The following is a 19,467-nucleotide window of genomic DNA, read 5'->3' on the forward strand; positions in this document are numbered from 1 at the left end:
AGGATAAGAAGAATAAGTTGGGTGTAAGAAAAGAGATTTACAGAAAAGTAATGTTAGACTCTAATGTATCTACATGTACCAATGTAATTTGTCAATAAATTGCTTATGTTTGATAGCCTTGTAAAACCCAAGAGCCCCCGGAATGTACATTATTGGGGACCACTGGCAATAATCCGTATGGACTCGATCTGCCTGCATGGGTAACAGCCCCCCCCCCCCAAAAAAAAAAAAACCAACAAAAAAACAAAACAAAACAACATATATATGTACATTGTATATATGTGTGTGAAAATGGATTTTCTTTTTGTTGAGTGATTATAAGTGAGTTGATACTATGATTCGATCCTAGCAGCTATTCTTAGAGAAATCATACTACAAGCCTGCATTATGACAAAAACAAAACAAAACAAAACGTGGATGACCCCAAAACAGGAATTGTGAGTATGGAATCTCGTGGGCCCTGTAGCATAAAAGTTGAGATCAAACATACAGTATTAAAGTCGGAAAATAAAAAATAGGCCTCAAAATACTAAAAAATGATTGGCCAATGCCTGACTTTACATTTGATTTTCTGACTTCTGCTTGATTGCATCTTTTCTTAAGCAACAGGGCCTTGCAGATGTCTATTTATAAGGACATCATATTTTATAGGCCGACGGTCAACGATCTGGACAGAGACAGAGAGGGGGGGGGGGGTTGATCAGCTCAAACACAAACTTTGAGAAACTACAGACTGAAAAGTAAAAGACATTAGGCCTAATTCATTTTTTTTAATGCCTCGGCAGAAGATGCTTTGGGATGATATTTTGAGCTCTGAAACACAGTTATACCTTAGCTCTTATATCTTTGCTCTTCTGTACTCTTTGCTTCGCACAGTTCAAAGGATTTGTGTGGCGCAGCGCTGGTCACATGATGCCTCTGGTGAAGATTCACTCCTCAAGCACCTTAACAGACACCTTCGCGGGGTAGCCTCCAGCTGTTCGCCGGAGGCTACTAGGTTTGAATCCTGCTCGAGTATGTACACCAATGATTTTTTATCATGGCTAATACTAAAACACTGATCAATTCAGTGTTTATTTACATCGATGTAGGGCAATTTGTCAATCAGTTGCAATAAAAAAATCTCAATGGAAGAATTTCATGAATTTGAATAATTATGCAATACACTGTATGCTGTAGAGATTAGAACCAACACTTGCTGTTGGGCGGAAGCTCGGTGGTCTAGTGGAGATGACGCCTGTCTGAAGATCAGGAGGTTGAAGGTTTGAATCCTGCTTGAATACATATGGCCATGATTTTTTTATCATGGCTAAAACTAAAATACTGATTGATTCAGTGCTTATTTACATCGATGTAGGGCAATTTGTCAATCAGTTGCAATAAAAACATCTTGACGGAAGAATTTCATGAATTTGAATGTTATTTGGTGTTATTAAAAAAATGTCACACTGCATAAAACCCACAAAGACAATAAACTTTGATTTATTGTTTTATTGTAGTCACAGTCTTCATCCGGTTGTTATTCATGTGGTCCATATTAAAATAATCAATAAAATATCAAAGATATACATGTACTTGTGAACTCCCCTAACAGCTGACTATTAAGACTTCTTACAAGAATGTCAGTCCAACTGTACTCGGGTAAAACAAAGTAGACTGTGAAGTATGAAGGGCTCAGCTAAATGAAAAAGAAAAGGCAACTCATATGCTTGAAAAGTAAATCAATGTGCAAGTGGGAGTGACAAGACACCAACAAATGTATCAGTGGAACATTACATACATATTCTTGACAAAGATACCGGGAAAAGGCAGATATACATAAAGTTATGATTACAAGAAATGTAACCCTTTCCCTAAAGCCATTATGAAGATGTAACTTGAATGTTACCAAAACATAAAGATGTACAGTGCACTCCCGTTACAACGAACATGGTTATAACGAAATTTGGTTATAACGAAGTAAAACTTCTGGTCCCAAAATTATTGCCATTAAAGTCTATGGTAAAAAATTCGCTTATAACAAACACAATCATAGCAAAATTTTTGTTATAACAAAGTCTTTTCCAAGCACCACCGACAAAGGAAAACAAAAGAAATGTGCTTCGTTATAGCAAAATTTGGATCACTTTCCTAAATACATAGCAGAACAAGCATATCCAGCATCTCTGCATTGGCGAACACTTCAATCGCTGTGTGTTTGCTCCATGTGTCACGCACAGTTTTCGAGGGAACTTGCGTTCTAAATGTCCGTTGGTTCGGAAATGAAATAGGGTTTGTCATTACGAACAGTTTGGCATTATTCCATAAGGTTCGTTATTAATAAGGTTCGTTAATCTGACAATGAAATAAGGTTCTTATAACGACGGTTTGTTAATCTGAAAATGATAGGAATTCCAAACGTTCGTTAATTGGAACATTCTAAAAAAAGTTTTGTTAATCCAAAGGTGAAAAAGGTGACTCCACTAACACAACTTAGGAATGGCAAACCTTATAATCATCTTTAAAATGTAACCGAACCTCCTAAAAACTAACCTTTCTCATTATTTTGTGATTAACAACCTTCTTCGGAATAACAAACCTTAATTCATTTTCCAATTAAAATCCTCTGGAACAACGAACCTTCAGAATAACGAATCTTTCTCATTTGAAGATTTACAAACCTTCGGAATGACAAACCTCATTTCATTTTCTGATCAACGAACCTTCGGAAAACGAACAATATATAAATTACAAACTTTCGGAATAACGAATCTTCAGAGCAGCGAAGCTTCAAATGAACAAACCTTCGGAATTCCGGGAATGGCGAAACTTCGGAAGGAGGAGCCTTCGCAGTAACGAAATTTTGTAAGAAACGAACCTTTGGCATGACGAATTGTAACCGAATCCTTAACCGTCTTTTTCTATACATGTGTGACAATACAAGCAACTTTATAATTTTATGCTCTCTTTTAAATGTAATATTCAATGAAATTAAAAAGGTAAGATCCCATTACACATAGTTTTCCAGTGTATCACGAGTATTCAACAAACAATATAATATATTGTTTGTGATATATGCATGGTTTCCTTGTTTTCGTAATATATTGTGTTTATTCGGTTATAACGAAATTTCGTTATAACGAAAGAAAACTGCCAGTCCCAAGCATTTCGTTATAACGGGAGTGCACTGTAAACACACAAACCAAAACCATATTATTCACTTTATATGTTCAGGGTGCTCCACAACTTGAAATATGAGCATGTTGCAAGCTCTGAATGTGAGAATACATGCATTCGGGAATTGTATGTGTGGGGAGTGCACGTCATTGTTTCTTCAGTTTTGTACATGTTTTTCAAATGTTTGAATTCATATTATCATGAACATATGCCACCAATTTTCAAGGATGTTGCATAGCATATCGCTGGTTTTTGAGGATGTTGCACGAGAATTTGAGCATGCTGCAGCGACATGCTCAAACCCCTTGTAGACCACCCTGTCTGTTCATACAGTTTACAGTACCGTAAATATTCAACAAACTGAATTGTCATCGCTAAATCCTGACAGTGTTGTTTTGATATAAAATATTATGTACAGCTGAAACTCAAACTGGAGGCCTTCTACCCAGGGTACGATATATCTTTATACAGTTTACTATTCATTCTTAGAATAAATACACAAAGTTTATAAATCTATGAAAGAATGCATTACTCTGAATTTTGCCTTTCTATTTTAAAAGGAAACATAAAACATAACACCATCTAAAACTAAACATATAACGATACTGTACCAGTCTGCTCATGAAATCAGTCAATTTGTGTGATAAAGTGCATACATGTTTGTTGACAGCATATATACTGTATAATACACTTATAGTGGACAAGATGGACTGAATTTATTAGTTAAGTATTCAGAAATCTGCGCTCTCATTAATAACTTAATGTCCACAGTGCCCCCTCCCCCAAGTCTACGAGATGTTGATTTACTACGCAATGTCCTAGTACTGTTTTTCTTGTTACTGAGGTTGCTTTCATCAGTTCCACAAGACAAACAGCTCCTTGGTAAAACTTAGTCTCCAGATATTCAAAGACTACAAATACTTCACACCTAATGGGTCATTCAAAACAGAGCATGGCATTCAAAGAAAATTTTCCCCTAGCATGAATCCTGTTTCAAAACTGATTTCAATCAACCCTTCTAAACTTATATTGTTCAAATTCATTTCATCAAAGTAATTTAGAAAATTTGACAGCAATATTGATCAGAATATTAGCTCTTACACCTGCAGCAAACACAACTAATCACACATTGCTCATTCAATGTAATGTCAATCACAACACATAGATCCCAATAAAGGCTCATAAAAGCACAATGGCCTAAAATTTACACAATGTACTGCTTTGTTTGCCAATCTGCATATAGCTGTTCACATTCTTCCTCTACCCATCAGCACTGACGCCATGAAACGTCAATTAAAAGGAATATAAACTCATCAATACCAGGTGCCTTACAGTGGCTTTCATGTGGGACTGTACCATCAATTTATTTGAGATGGCTCAAGTCATTCCTATCACAGCAAAGACTACGGGCAGATTTCTTGAAAGAAGTAGAGATTGACAAGCCACAGCTACATGCAAGGACACCCAAATATAAGTTGTGGTGTTCATAATTATTCATGGATTCCAAGTTTACTTCAGTTTCATTGTCAAGGACACTTCAATTGATTGAATTCCCTAGTATAAGAACAACACTACCCAAACTGACACATCAATGAATGAACAAACACCAAACCCTGTCATGTTGCTCGCAAAACCTTCCATAGATATGCATGCATGTAAGTCATGAATGTAAACATGTGCAAAATAGGAAACCTCAGTGTTGATGAATGATGATCTGCCCGCACAAACCCTTACAGTATAGACTACGATGTACTATGCTTTATGTGGTATATTACACTACATTTAAGAATTTAAATGGTTAATGAAGTAAAATGCATCAACTTCGGTGAGGTGCACCTGGTTATTGGTACCACATAAACAAAGAATCTGTCCTAGGCGGTACCTGCAGGGCATGTTTATACACTGTAGTGTGATGAAGTGCAACCCTTTTTTCGCTCTCAAACATTTACAGTAAATTCAACCCAGTTATCAATCTCACTTTTGCATCACCTGACAGGAGACATGCTCAATATATCAGAGAAAGTGTATGGTCAGACATCAAACTCAAAATGCAGAACTTAATAACTCATGTTACATTATCTGTATGTACTAGCCTACTGGTGTTTGTGACATTCATTAATTCTTGAAAGTGTAGTCCAGTTTACATGAAACGATATTCCACTAACAAAACTCGCAATATTTCAGTAAGGAGGTATAAAACTGTCAATTTGAATTGATCACTATAAAATTTAGTTATACTCAGGCAATTTTCTAGATACATTACCACAGCTTCCTTTGACTATGTACCCACACATAATTTGAATCATTTGCTATTACTCGAGGTCTGTAATTGGCTGCTCTGCACCAGATAAGAGGTAATCAAGGATTGGCTGAGTCTTGTACTGTGCTATACTGTCAAGAATCCACTCCCTGGATATGACAGGGACACGCAACCTCCTGTACAGACCTGGAGAAACAAAAATACCAGGATAAGATTAGTTAGACAAAATGGAGCTGGAAATGTGCTTTGCTGTAAAAGAAATGCAAGAGATCAAGAAGAATTACAATAATCTTTCGCACTCAGAGCAAGGAATATCCATTGCGATAATTTCTGCATATTTCTTCAAGCACATTCTGATACACATTACATAAATGCAACAAAAAGAAATTAACAAAACAAAACATTGTGGTACTCATGCATAATATATATCGTGCTGCAGTCAACCCAGAAGTAACTGCAATCATTATGATGTAGCAGCTCAACTTTTCTCTGCTTCTCTCTCCTCCATAATCTCCCCATCTCCGCTCCTATCTGTTTGTCTTTCCCACTCTCATTCTTCCCCTCTCTCTCTCTCTCGGTCACCTACCCTCTCCGCTCGTTTCATTTTCTCCTCAAACAATCAGTTTCCCTTATCATGTAATATTATGTCAGCAAACTCTCTACTGATAATTTGTGAGTCTCCGCTCACCAGAGTGTCTTACTGGCTGATACAAACTCCTAGTATTTCTAAGCCAGATGGCGGCACAAATTTTCTCTTGTGGCTTGTCAATGGACGCCACCTGAAGCTCACTCGTCTTCCTAGGCTGCCAATGTACATTTGTAATGTACATAAATAAGGCCTCCCATAAATAATCCCAAAACAAGGCAATCGCTTGTCAACGATGACCACTGCCTTATACGTTTCTCAGTTTTGCCTGTGTCTGACTAACAAAATGCACCCCCTTGTTTTACTGCCCGAGACCAGTGAGTCGAGTCACCTCCCTGCTGAATATTGTAAACCAGTGACTTGCTTAACGACTTGTCCACATGAAACCTCTTCGGAAAAACCTTTGGAAGATACCATGTACGACTTGTGTGCCTGATGTCTCCTTTTTCTCCATATGACTTTGATTAGTGATAAGGTGTTCTAGTTTTCAAGCCTTGCTATGATTTAATCAGATCATCTTTAGTCACTAAAATGATAGATACTACAACTTACAATAATTGCAATAATAATCTCTCTGAAATAGGCCATAGAAGATGGTAATATACACTTGGATCTTTGGGCTTTTTCTTTGGGCCTTGCTTCTGGGCTTCATGTGCAACTTGAAGACCAATGTATTCCTCTAAATATTGATTCCTGCCAAGCACTGATCACCATTGTCATAAAAAATTAACGCAGTCAACTATGACTGCAGTCACTCTTACAATCATGGTAATTAATATCATGAACCCTTTGCATGTATTTGTAAGAAAGAACAGTCAGACCGGAGAGCACGATACACCCATTTCATTAGAAACGTGATCATGGCGACCATGGTGATCTCAACAACAAACAAAAAAATTCACAAAGGATGGCAGAATTGCCCTCCATCTCCATTTTTGGCCTGCAAGGCAATTACACTATGGCTTTCTGCAGTCAAACTGTGCTGAAGGCAATGTGTTATGACAATAGTGCAATGCTGCCACGTTGTACACTTATCAAGACCTTGCAACAATGGAGCTACGAGCGGACTGTGATGCATTAATGCCAGGCTCATGCAACAATCTCAAATGATCAGAATATAAATTCGGTTACATGATTTACTTCTCCACGGCCAAATCAATTTGAATGTGCAGAATATGGTTTCACTCCTACATCTTAGCATTCTAGAACAAAACGAGTAGAACCTGGTGTAGCATTCACTTTGATAATAGTTTAGTCATGAAATCAATCGACTCTTTGTATGCCATGGAGAAAACCCTCTGTTATTCTGAGACACCAATGCAGTAATGTCTTTAGAAAACATTCTGTTTTTCAAATCTACGTAACTTTTATACATTTCTGGACATGTAGTCAGCAAAGTTGTAGAGAAAATGCCAAGCCTTGCTCTGGCTTAAATTGTATGTTTTAGCTACATTACTGTAAATGCATGACTTTTGCACACATAACAGTGACAAAAAATTAGAATCACAGTCACCTCCCTGATGTGGACACCATGACTGTGGAGAGAGCGCAGTCGAATATCAACCAAAGAGCTGCAACAGAACTTGCTACCATGCCATCCATTTACAGGGATGAGCACGTCAACTTGTTGGATAACAATCAAGCGGCAGCGGCTTCACTACCCCCGTTCAGGTATGTTGCACTTTTACAGTACAACTGTAACAGTCACTTCTACAACTACACGTAGATTGTCGATCCAATTACAATTAAGTATCTATAGTAGGCCTATAGCAGTAGTAGAATGGGTTTCTGTTTCAGTTTTCATGTTTCTGTTAATTCAGGTTTTTCTTTTCATTCCCCCTTTTCGATCACTCCTTGCTTTTAATGTGATACATTTTGTTTCACTTTATGAATCATTTCTGGATATTTGCATATTTTCGTTTGTATATTTTCACAGTCTCCATGCATCCCCATTTTCCATTCCCGATATCTATGCAATCCTTAACATTCTTTAACTAAGTTATCTTAAATTCCTTTCAACCTTCTTATTTCATTTCAGCGATATTCTGACCTCAATCTTTTCAATCTCTTGCATATCTCAACTGGCTCTCTTGCTGTCTTCTTTTGTTTACAACTTACAGAATTGTGATGCCTAATTGTGACACCGAATAATGACACACAAACACATGATGAAACTAAGTTTTATTTCTTTTTATTTCATCCTTTACAAGAGCAACTCATAAATCATGGACCGTGTAACTCTATCCCCAGCGTCGCTCAATATGTCTACCATGCCTGTCCACGCACATCTGTGCTCTACCCCTCATGGCTCCCACTACTCTAGGAAAACTCTTTGCTATGTTGTTAGCTGCATGGTCAGGCACGCAAGTAAAAGCTTGTACTAAAAACCGTATTCATTCTCATTGAGAAATTTGGTGAAAGAATTGCTAATGAGCCCTCCCTTTGTTAACAAACGTTGCAGCATCCTTTCAAATTTTGATGACCATTTATACTGTGCAACTTGATTTTGACATTCAAATTTTAAACTCTCCTTGCTCGTCAATGCATACACATCATATTAAAAGAGGAAGATTTAAACTTTATGATGATATATATTACAGGGCTGCACACTGGCGCCGGTCCGACGGTCAAAGACTGGTAAAAGTCACTGTCGGATCGGTAACTTTTCAGGAAATCCACAAGTTACCAGTCCGACATGACCAGTAAAAAAAAGCATCGGTGGGGTCAGTAGAAAGGAAAAGAGCAGCCCCGATCAGGGAGAAACAGAATGCAAGATATCGCACTGTTCAACAAGTTTTACGCAAGTTTTCGTTTATGTCTACCGGTGCAATTTGTACAGTACTGGTAAACATAGTTTTTAGCACTAGCTATAGCATGCAGTGGACCAGTTACATTCGCGCTCGCTTGCGCATTTGGCGCTGCTCACGCACGCACTGCTATGCAATGCAATACATGCAAAGCACACGATGCAAAGCATGTACAGTGTAACTGCTTCTCGTTTGCTTGCGATCGGCGGTCATGCCAGACAAGAAGCATTGAAAGAAGCGCACGCATTTCTAGGTCATTAATTTTTACTCATGATTTTTTAACGCAAGATCGATCCGATCCCGGCTTCGCAGCAGTGTGGCAGTTATGTTAAAACTAATTTACTTGTGTCGGTTTTTAGAAAAAGTAAAAACACATTCGATATTCAGCGATACAGTAAATGGATCTGATTGCGTTTATTTTCATTTTGCACAGTCATTTCACAAATTAATATTTTCATTCGCTCAGAATGTTCTCATAACGAAGATAGGCGCAAAAAGGATCATGAAATCGGCCCTTCCGTGTACTTTTTAAGAACGCATGCACAAAATGTGAAGAGATAATACTAGGGAGAACAAAAAAAATCATGAAATCATGGCAGTCCCGCTTACATATATTATTTCAGGTAGAAATCGTCCCAAAAAGGATCATGAATTCGACCGGCCTCGTCGTATCTTCCAAAAGATTATGTACGAAATGCGAAGAGATTATAGAGGAGAAAAAGAAAAAAAATAAAGGACACATTTTGGTGAGTGCATCAGAAACGATTACAGCCGAATAACAATTCATGAAATCAACTCAATCCCGTTGAAATTTGAGGAAATAATAGGCGCAAAAAAAGGATCTTGAATTCAGTCCTGCATGCCGTCTTGGTTATCAAAAACGCATACACAAATGCGACGAGATTATCGGGAGAAAAATAAAAAAGACATTTTTACCCTTCTGGTGCGTGTATTACAAAAAATTACATCCGAAGTAATTCATGAAATCGCCACAATCCCGCTGATATTTGAGGTAGAAATAGGCGCAAAAAGGATCGTGAATTCGGCCGTGTCGTATACCTTGTAGATAAGAACACATGTACGAAATGGGAAAAGATTAGCGGGAGAAAAATAAAGGACACATTTTCACCCCTTTTGGCGCTTGCATCATATAAATTACAGCCAAATAGTAATTCATGAAAATTTTGCAATCCCGTTGGAATTTGAGTAAACAATAATAGGCGCAAAAAGAATGTCGAATTTGGCCCTGCATGCAATGTATAATTTTGAAAATGCCAAATACGAAAAAATTATCGGAAGAAAAATAAAGAACGCATTTTCAAACCTTCTGGTGAATGTATCACAAAAGATTACAGCCAAAATAATTAATGACATATCGCAATCCCGCTGATATTTGAAGTAGAAATAGGCTCTAAAAGGACCGTGAATTCGGCCGTGACATACAGGCATGTACGCAATGCGAAGTGATTATTGGGTGAAAAATGCAGCACACATTTTCAACCCCTTTTGGCCCGTGCATCATAAAGATTAAAGAGCCGAGTGATAATTCATAAAATCATCTCAATCCCGTTGAAGTTTGAGGAAACGATAGGCGCAAAAGAATCATGATTTTTGGCCGTGTCGTGTATCTTTTAACAACGTATTTACAAAATGCGAAGAGTTTATCGGGGAAAAATAAAGGACACATTTTCAACCGCTTTTGGCGCGTGTATCATAAAAGATTGCATCCGAAGTCATACATGAACTCATCGCAATCCCGCTGATATTTGAGGTAGAAATAGGCGCAAAAAGGATCGTGAATTCAGCCATGTCGTATACCTTTCAAGAACGCATATGTACGGAATGCGAAGAGATTATGGGGAGAAAAATAAAGAACGCATTTTCAACCATTCTAGCTGGTGCGTGCATCACAAAAGATTACATCTGAAGTAATTCATGAAATTGCCACAATTCGTCTGATATTTAACGTAGTAATAGGCAATAAAAGGATCGTGAATTCGGCCGTGTCGTATACGCATGTACGAAATGCGAAGAGATTATTGGGAGAAAAATAAAGGACATATTTTCAACCCCTTTTGGCCCGTGCATCATAAAGATTGCGGCCGAATAATAATTCATGAAATCATCGCAATCCCGTTGAAGTTTGAGGAAACAATAGGCGCAAAAAGAATCATGATTTTTGGCCGTGTCGTATATCTGTTTAGAACGCATTACGAAATGCGAATAGTTTATCCGGGAAAAATAAAGGACACATTTTCAACCCATTTTGGCGCGTTTATCATAAAAGATTACTGCCGAAGTTATTCATGAAATCATCGCAATCCCGCTGATATTTGAGGTAGAAATAGGCGCAAAAATGATGGTGAATTCGGCCGTGTCGTAGAACGCATGTACGGAATGCGAAGAGATTATGGGGAGAAAAATAAAGAACGCATTTTCAACCATTCTTGCCGGTGCGTGCATCACAAAAAGTTACATCCGAAGTAATACATGAAATCGCCACAATTCCGCTGATATTTCAGGTAGAAATAGGCGCAAAAAGTATCATGAATTCGGCTGTGTGGAACATCTGTAAGAACGCACTTACGAAATTCGAAGAGTTTATGGGAAAAAATAAAGGACACATTTTCAACCCCTTTTGGCGCGTGCATCATAAAAGATTACAGCCAAAGTAATTTATGAAATCGTCACAATCCCGCTGATATTTGAGGTAGGATAGGCGAAAAAAGTATCATGAATTCGGCCATGTGGTGCATCTTTTTAAGAACGCACTTACGAAATTCGAAGAGTTTGTCGGGGAAAAAAATAAAGGACACATTTTCAACCTCTTTTGGTGCTTGCATCAGAAAATATTACAGCCGAAGTAATTTATGAAATCGTCACAATCCCGCTAATATTTGAGGTGGAAATGGGCGCAAAAAGGATCGCGAATTCGGCCCTGCATGTCGTGTACCTTTCAAGAACGCATGCACAAATGCGAATAGATTATCGGGAGAAAAATAAAGCACCCCTTGTAGCGCGTGCATCAGAAAATATCACAGCTAAAATAATTCATTAAATCGTCGCAATCCAACTGACCACCAAGAGCAGGTTACGCAGCAAGTTCGTGTGCCGATGTTTAGAAAAAGTCACAAACGCTTGCATTTGATACAATCTGATTTTGTTCATTATCATTTTACACTGTAATTCACTAACAAACATTCTATTTTTTCCTATCTTTTTTTCAAATTTTTTTGTGCAATAAATAATGCAAGTTTTTTAAAAAGAATTAATCTGTAAAATTTACATGGTGGGGGGGGGGGTACGTCCATAAAAAAACAAGAATATACGTTTGCAAGTCATCTAATGTTTTTTTAGGTTGTTGTTGTTGACCGGTAAATTTTCTGTTCGGACTGGCAAAAAATGGTAAAACGGGGCATTTACCGGTCCGACAGAGACAGGTTGGACCGGCAGAAAAAATGGGTTAGTGTGCAGCCCTGTATATTATATGACATGAATTGTTCTATTTTACTGGGAAAATAATTGACAATTCCAGTTTCCTTTTAATTGGGACGCACTGTATATTTACGCCTGTGGTTCCGTCGAAAACAATCTATAAAGCGCATTTATATACCATTTTGGATGATCTGAAATACAAGTTTTATAGACAGATTTTTGAAAAAGTCCCAGGTGTGGGAGGGGGATACCCCTCTCCTGCACCCTCCCATGCTCAACTCTGCAATGATCAGTTGTGTATTAGGTTGCTGTAAGATGGCTGTAAGATAAAAACACACGCATGTGTGTGTATCAAAGAGTTGTTTAATATGTAACAGTTGTTAACACTTCCGTTTTTAAATCCATGGTTACGTTTCTTATTTACACCAAGTGGCATTAGACTAAGTGAGAATAAGACGAAATGGAAATTAGACCGAGTGACGGTTAGCCCAAGTGGTAATTAGACTAAGTGGTAATTAGACCAAATGACAATTAGACGAAATGGAAATTGGACTAAGTGATATGTAGACCAAGTGGTAATAGCCGAAATGGGTGTAGCCCAAATGAATATTAGACCAAGTGGCATGTAGACGAAGTGAATTTTAGACCATGTGGAAATTAGACGAAGTGGAAATTAGACGTAGTGGCAATTAGCCGAAGTGGAAATCGGACCAAGTGGTGTTAGACTAATTGAGAATTAGACTAAGTGGTATTAGCCGAACTGGTCATTAGATGAACTGGATATTAGACCAAGTGGAAATTAGACCAAAAATTTTCACCTGACCTTTGACTGCATGTCCTATATAATCTTTCCCTACAGAATCATTGTGCCGTAATGCATGTGTATACCTAGTTTACGTGTATGCAATACTCCCAAGGTATGGAAATAATGTGTACATGCATCAGATCTAAGAATTTTATCACTTTAACCTAACCACTGACCAAATAACCAAATAATGAGATTACATAACAAAGCATTACGATAACTGAAAACACAAATGACAGGAAACAGTGCAAGGGTACAAGTATATTGTATGAATCAAACTAGAGCAATCCCTCTGCAGCACAGTTAACTGGGAACTGGGATGTCTCCGCTTCTCATGCTATCACTATTAAGTGCCATACAGGTATGACCACTCATCATGGATTGACCGGTAACAAAGGAAATGTTTTGAAACTTATTTCAATCCATTTCACCAAATGACACTATAAATAAACTCACCCAATATCTGGCAACTGCACATTTACTTCAATAATTTTGGTGGCTTTTGATTTTGAGCTTTTACAGTACCAATGTTTGCTTTGTACCAGATAATTGGATATTCCTCTATGAAGAAATGGCAGGGAAGCAGCATTTACATGTTTTGGGGTTGCCCACTGTCCATTTGTCTAACATCAATACTATAATCTAAGTGAAACTGATTAATATTTTATTATTATTATTATCATTTTTTTTTTGTAATTAATCAAGATATGTTATATATGCAGTGTAGATCTGCTGATTAGATTTGGGCAGAATCCCTAAGGTCAAAGATGAACGGTCACTGAATTTGGCTAAAAAATGAGATTTCAGCATTTCTATGTGATGGCAATGAAATATCAAATGCCACTATGCTTTCCTAAAATTGTGTCATTTCCGGTATTACTTAACTTCAGCTATGCTTTTCTTGTGAATTCCTCTTTTCTATATAGAGTTACAAAATAAGATCATATTGCTTACTTGTTTATTTATCTAAAAACCAAAGTTGATATTATCATAATATTGTATTCATGTGTTGTTGAAACTTTTGTGATCCAAAGTTCCTATAATATTATGAACTCATTTAAGCATTATGTACATTGCTTTGTATTACTTTATATGGAAATAAAATCATTTGAATGAATGAAAAACTATTAAAGATCGACTAGTTATGAGATACTGAGATGGTGGACAGGGTAGATTTGTACATTTAATTATACAATTATTGTATTTACATTATACTGATAGGTCAAAGGTCAAGTTAAAGATAAATGTGCTTCATCGAAAACCATACTTGCATTTTCTTTTTAGATAATTGTTCTGCTAATCTTAATAGACCAAGATGCATCCCAACTTGATGTAACCCTAGAAGGGCCAGGGGGTGGGGGGCGGAATTTGACTCCCCTCGACGTTTTGTGCTATAATTTTGTATTGCGAGAAGGCCTCGTCATGAGGCTTCTCGACTTTCTTTGTTCAAGTACAGTAAAATGAGGAATGTTTGCGTGCATTTTAATATCACGAATTTTGCGAGAGCTGAGATTTGTGAAATTTATATGCACACGAAAGTTCTTGTCTACACTATACACAATGAATATTAGAGGCAACTTGCGAAATTTTCATGCCGCGAAAAAGCCCGTCAGCTCCAATTTGCGAAAACTTCCTGCCGCAAAAATATGTTTTACAGTATTGCACAATTTTTGAGAGCAAATTTGCCATGTCTGTGCGCACTTTAACAAAGCCACTCCCATTTTTGTAACTGCATGTCACCCCTAAACGGGCACAATTTTGTGACTATGTGTACATTTCCAAAGGAAAACAGTGCTCTGTCATGAAACTAATAAAAACCTGATTTTCACTATTAATCACTTTGCTTAATTTCATATGGTAGAAAAGCGGTCAGTGACAATTTCTAATAAAAACAAAAAACACAGATAAAGGTCGAAAAACAGATACAGATATTCAGCGAGAAGTGGAGGCATCCCAGGTGATTAATAGGTGACTTTGCTTAACAGTCAAAGTCATCGATCTCTCCCCCCCCCCCCCTTTCAATGTAAAGTAATAAACGGTACCTTGGTAGTCTGTTGGTGTGTCAGTAAGATTTGGTTCTACCACAATAAAGGCCGTCTTGCCACTTGTGTAGGGAAAGAGTGATGGGTGCTGCACCGTACATGCTCCGCACATCTCACACAGGCCAACCAGTTGGTCTGTAAAAAAAAAGAAAAAGAGCATAGTGAAATAAATATGTGGATGTTGACCTTGGGTCACAACTATTAGAATGCTACTGCAGGTGCTCCAATATAATAGAAACAGGAGAATATAATTTGGAACAAAACAAACAAAACCCTGCTGATTAATGAAAACTGTAAGAGATAACAGCAAATGGTGCATCTAACTATGATCATACAAGTGCCACTGTTATGAGATAGATGGGACCGAAAGAAGTCTCTTGTTACAATAAAATCTTGTGAAAACAGACCTCCATCGTAGTACATAAATACCGCTTATTCAGCATTTGATCTTCAATGAACAAACTTGGAACTACAGTCGTCAATGTACTAACTCATAGTATTGTAGCTTTGCTTTATCACTTCTGTTTCTAGAAAAGAAGATTTGTAAATATTTCTTTATGGGGGGGGGGCATTATGAGAGAATAAGGGGCATCCCCCTCCCATTAATGTGTCTCTATTATAAATTGCAAATGAAAAAACACAATACTTTCACATTATGATATTTTGCCTGTAGAATTCTTCACTTCAATGGTTAAAACTATGCCGTAATTATGAAATAAGTCTATCAATGGAAAACTACTAGGGCTAGTGTACTTCTAACTTTGGATTAAAATACAAGTACCCTTGTTGAGTCCAGAATAAGGTCCAATACAGCAGAGGTCATATCTGCTTAGGAAACCAGGCCCATCCCACGTCCTGGAACGCCTTGGTCCTTGATGATCAAGACCATTCACCACATCACCTCTGACCTCATAGCTCTCCTCTGCCAGGGGTTGTTCAGCTTCCAGACTGTCTGACACCCCTTCAGAACATACAGATCATGAAAAACTTTAATAATGTCAGGACTTTAGGAGAATGACTCTCACTTCAAACTTCCCTGGTGGTAATCTTTGCTGCCAGAAACAAAGAATTTTCCTTCAGGGGCAATATTGAGTATATGTTGTAAATACCATCAGATTAAAATTAACATGAAATTTCATCTCTCCAGAAATATATTTGTGCTTTCAGTATCTGCCACAATACTACAAAAGTAAAATATTAACAAAAGTAATAGAGCACCAAGTTGTAACAGGCATTAAAAGAAAAACTATAAATGATCATTTTAAATCATACACAAAACACAAATCATCCTCTGGAATAGTAGAGTTTCTAGTCACTGTTGAATGACAAATACAATAATGAACACTTCTGCCAGGTTTTAAAAGTAACAACTTGCTATGACATGACATGCAAAGAAAAAAAAAACACCTACAATAATGCACACAAACTGGCAAAGAAGTTAATGAAACCACCTACACTTCTACAACAAAAATCAGACAGACATGTGATGACAGAAAAAAATTGAAATGTCGCTATGGTGACTGGTATGTCTCTGCTATAGAGCATTACTCTCCAAATAGATCTACAGAACATTTTGCTGATTTAAGAGAATGGTTTCACATGATTGGCAATAGTTTGAGCCATTTTCAAAATATGAACAAAAATAGTGAAATTTAAGCATTTTCTTGTGACCTTTAACCCCCAAGATCCAAATATTTCTATACAGAATCAGTGTGCAGTAATGCATGCATTGTACCTAGTATACTGTATATGCCATATTATATTCCGCGAGTCTAAATTTTCACGAATCGGGACTTCACGACAATTTCACAAGTGGTTAGATTCGGGATCGTGGAGTACTGTACTAAATGGAGAAATGTATATGTGTACGTCACATTCATATCTGGATCAGAGTCATTATTTTTGTGTGTCTTTAATTTTGCAAATAGCACCTGACTCGCGAAATTTGCGAAAATAAAAGCCTAGCAAGAAATTTGGCATATACAGTATTTATGCATATCTATACTGTAAAATCTGTCAATAACAGCCACGGAAGGGAGATGAAGAGTGGCCATTATAGACAGGTAACCTGTAGACAAGTTTATCTGACATATTGTATGCATTGCATAATGTATACATTCTCATTGTATATAAGTACTTGGTAAAAATGTACATTGCATGTGGATAAGTATGTACTTGTTTCACACGTCCACTCGTACATACATTTACCATGTTTCACTTCGATACCCTAAACGATGCTTGAGGTACACTGTTCACAAAAGTGATTACTGATGGAAAGACAGAAGGGTGGAAGGAAAGATGGACAGAAGGATGGTCAACCTGAAAACATAATGCCTCCGTACGACACTTCACGGCAAAGGCATGAAAAGGATAGAAAAGAAAAAAATACTGTAAAAGTGGAAATCTTCGCGGTGTTGTACTTTTCGCACATTTCGCACAACCAAAAACTAGCGCGAAAATAAAAGCACGCAAATATTTTTGCTTGCCATATGTTCCTGTGCATGATGTCTTGATTCCGCGGAATTAAAAACACGCGAAACTCTTCTTATCGGGCCAAGCGCGAAAAATTAGTCGCGCGGAAATATCCACTTTTACAGTAAACAAATTAAATACAACAGAACGCTCACATTTGAAACTGACGACCCAGGCTCTGGCAGCTATGCCTTGGAAATACTTCAGAGTTCGCTCACACACCAGTGAAGCATCTGATGAGAGGAAGAGTAAGTGTTCATCATGTGGAACAGCTCATAAAAAAATCAAGTCTTGTCTATTCTGTGATCTTCTACATGTACCACACAGCAATACACAAACCATGTACAAAAAAAAAAAAAACTCACGTAAGTCGGCATACACAGGACTGAAGAAAATCTGTACGCTTATGAACCAGTCAACAAATGCTGACTGACACACATTACATGGGCTTACATGAAGTTTTGAGTCACATGACTGCAGTTGATAAAACACGTACAGTTATAATATGATATGACCTTTGGAATAGACAAAAAGGCAAATTCAGCTTCAAGTCTCAGAGAGTAAATTCATGTTTTCACAGGTAGAAAAAAATTGAGATCTTTTTGTATTGATTGGTCACGCCAATTCATTGAACAAGTGTGCTCCAGTTTCAATGTGAAAACCAAAGAAACAAGAATATTGACTTGAGAATGCTGCGTTTGTAATGAGCTTTTACGGACTGGTAACACAAAGGTCCAAGAAAATATTAAGACATGTCCCAAATTTGGAAATTTCCCACTGGATTGGGACCAAGAAATCATGAATCATGAGTCAAGTTGTCAAAGGTGATGATTGACCAGTTTGATAATGTCAACTTACGAGTAAACTTCGTAACAGACAACATCAGGAAAATATTGACTTACAGCATGTCAACTCATTGGAGGCTTTTTTGACACTGCAATATGTATATTTCAGTAAACCTCACATAAGTCAAATGAGGAAGGTTACCTCTTTTCCTTTAAACTCATGTAATTTCTTACAAAATGACACCTGTATGTCAACATAAGTTTATGGCCCGAACTGAAATTCTACATCAATTGCTTTGCACATCAGTTGACAGCCATATTTGCTCTCACTCAAACAAGATACTGCAAGCAACAAGATGTAGTTTAATTTTTTTTTGTGCAATATCACTGAATGCCTAAAAACAACATATTACATATGAATAAATAAATAGATGGTTATACATATACACACTGCATATATTTGTGTACGATTGTATCAAATGCAATATGTGTGTGACACTTTCTTGACATTTGCCTTGTGGTCTATGGCTTGTAACATTTGCTCATGTGGAACAGCCATCACTGACTTTCTGAAGACTGAAGTCAATTAGAGTTGAGGGAAAATTCCCAAATTTTTGTTATCCACAGTTTATGATGACCAATTGTTGACCAGGGAAGAGTATGTGGTTGAAGAGATTTGATTGTGTTCATTAAAGGGGTGATATACAAAAGGGTGCTGACTTATGTGATCACACATGAAAGTCTGTTAATACACTAATTTACTTGACTTAAGGTTGAACTTGCATTTCACTGCATCAGTGTCAAGGGTACAAAGTACAGAGATCCAGTAAACATTGTCACTTTGCAATGGTATTAATAGAGATTAACAGAGAATATAAGAAGTGATCTTGACTTTTCACAATGAACCTGATTTTAAAATTGATTTAAGGACCTGCCCTGTGAAGCTGCACAGGTGTACAGTGAAACCGTTTTAACAAGCTTGCTTAAAATGAGGAACCGCTTTTAACAAGGTGATTGCACAGGTCCCATTTCCCTTTGTGTGTAGAAATGGATTGGTTA

At 37.3% G+C, this 19,467-nt stretch overlaps 1 pseudogene; it reads right to left on the bottom strand.

Annotated features, from left to right (window-relative positions):
• Positions 1–3,783: 3,783 nt before the first annotated feature.
• The window catches only part of LOC139737535 (uncharacterized), a 50,517-nt pseudogene continuing 34,833 nt past the window's right edge, over positions 3,784–19,467 (bottom strand).

This window comes from Diadema antillarum, unplaced genomic scaffold (assembly GCF_040938485.1).
Source record: "Diadema antillarum isolate AM-2024a unplaced genomic scaffold, OU_Dant_1.0 seq00000695_RagTag, whole genome shotgun sequence".
Lineage (NCBI taxonomy): Eukaryota > Metazoa > Echinodermata > Echinoidea > Diadematoida > Diadematidae > Diadema > Diadema antillarum.